Raw genomic sequence first — 2,195 nt, forward strand, 5'->3', positions numbered from 1 at the left:
GGGGTATTTGTGTGATGGCAATGATTATGCTTGTGTGTGTACGTGTCTTGTGTGATGGCAATGATTATGCTTGTGTGTGTACGTGTCTTGTGTGATGGCGATGATTGATTATGTTTGTATGTGTCTTGTGTGATAGCGATGATTATGCTTGTGTGTGTATGTGTCTTGTGTGATGGCGATGATTATGCTTGTGTGTGTACGTGTCTTGTGTGATGGCAATGATTATGCTTGTGTGTGTACGTGTCTTGTGTGATGGTGATGATTATGCCTGTGTGTGTATGTGTCTTGTGTGATGGCAATGATTATGCTTGTGTGTGTATGTGTCTTGTAAATTTTCATTAGATTTCCATGTGATTCAACTAATCGGTTGGTTAAAGAAAAGATCTTGAGAGTAGAGGGTCAGATCTTGAGAGTAGAGGGTCAGATCTTGAGAGTAGAGGGTCAGATCTTGAGAGTAGAGGGTCAGATCTTGAGAGTAGAGGGTCAGATCTTGCGAGTAGAGGGTCAGATCTTGAGAGAGGGTCAGTAACAAGATAGAGGAGGACCTCGTTTTGACCCAGCTGTGCTCCACCCATTGGCTGACCCTGCCGAACAGGGCCACACAGATGGAGTTCCTGGAGCTAGCACACACACACACACACACACACACACACACACACACACACAGTTCCTGGAGCTAGCTCTGCAGAGGCCACCAGGAGATGGTAAATCACTGGAGCTGCCCGGCAAACACACACATCACTGGAGCTGCCCGGCAAACACACACACACACACACACACACACCACTGGAGATGCCCGGCAAACACACACATCACTGGAGCTGCCCGGCAAACACTCACATCACTGGAGCTGCCCGGCAAACACACACACACACACACACACACACCACTGGAGATGCCCGGCAAACACTCACATCACTGGAGCTGCCCGGCAAACACACACACACACACACACACCACTGGAGATGCCCGGCAAACACACACATCACTGGAGCTGCCCGGCAAACACTCACATCACTGGAGCTGCCCGGCAAACACACACACACACACACACACCACTGGAGATGCCCGGCAAACACACACATCACTGGAGATGCCCGGCAAACACACACATCACTGGAGATGCCCGGCAAACACACACATCGCTGGAGATGAAAGAGGCTTCATGATGTTGGAAAACACTGAAAGGTGAAAAAATATAATAGTACTACATTTTGAAAAAACAATTTAGTCAAAAGGTGTCTCCTTGAAGAACACCAGTTTCCCCATTGTGAGAGAGAGAGAGAGAGGGAGGAAGGGAGAAAGAGAGAGGGAGGAAGGGAGAGAGAGAGGGAGGGAGAAAGGGAGAGGGAGGAAGGGAGAGAGAGAGAGGGAGGAAGGGAGAGAGAGAGGGATGAAGGGATAGAGTGGGTGAAATCTGACTGGGATTTTGCTGCAATCTCCACACTCTTGTCATGAAGCCAGTTCCAGCAGGTCCTTATGAGAACAATGACACAGTCTAAATTGTTTACTCAATAGTGCCCTCTCCTGGACAATGCCTTCAAATACATCAGGCAGGGCAATGGATGAGTAAAAACAATATTAAGTCCTTCAAATTTACCACCTTTGTTCAGTTTGACATTGTACCCGTGCAAAAGCGTGGATATTGCTGTTGTTTGCATCCACAAAACTTAAATCAGGGAATATTTCTCACCAAATGAATATACTGCGTATTACAGGATAGAAATATGTGACTTCATCTTGGCATCATTACAAATGTTAACTGCCAACATATAGTCAGCTTGGGGCATTGTTTCAAATACTTTTCATGTTTTGGGAAATGTCTGTCTGTCTCTCGTTTTGGGACAAGTTGTTTGTCTCCGTCTCTCTCTTTCTCTCTCTCACACATATAAATAATCATTAGAAACGATCATTGGAAGCACATTTAAGCTTGGCTTGTAATTCACAGTAACGTCACAATGGTCTTCTGATGCACTTTTTTAATCAAAAATTACATTGTAAATGAGTTTTGTTACAAAGTGAGAACAGTGACACATTTTTTTTTTGTGTAGGTGAATGGGTGACAATCAAATAGATAACACTGCCAAAAACTTGATGCATATGTTTGAATATTCAACATGAAATGACATCAGTGTAATACTTAAAACTCCATACATTGAAGCATATATACTCCCTCAGAGAAATTCAAATCCTGT

The 2,195-nt window shown here is 44.6% G+C and overlaps 1 protein-coding gene across 1 annotated transcript in view; it reads right to left on the bottom strand.

Annotated features, from left to right (window-relative positions):
* Positions 1 to 1,962: 1,962 nt before the first annotated feature.
* Positions 1,963 to 2,195, bottom strand: part of glipr2l (GLI pathogenesis-related 2, like) — a 5,858-nt gene continuing 5,625 nt past the window's right edge. Inside the window, exon 5 of the mRNA XM_012839029.3 lies at positions 1,963 to 2,195. This exon is cut by the window's right edge and continues 807 nt beyond it. The gene's annotated coding sequence lies outside the window, so the exon portion shown is untranslated.

Source organism: Clupea harengus, chromosome 11 (genome assembly GCF_900700415.2).
Source record: "Clupea harengus chromosome 11, Ch_v2.0.2, whole genome shotgun sequence".
Taxonomy (NCBI): Eukaryota; Metazoa; Chordata; class Actinopteri; order Clupeiformes; family Clupeidae; genus Clupea; species Clupea harengus.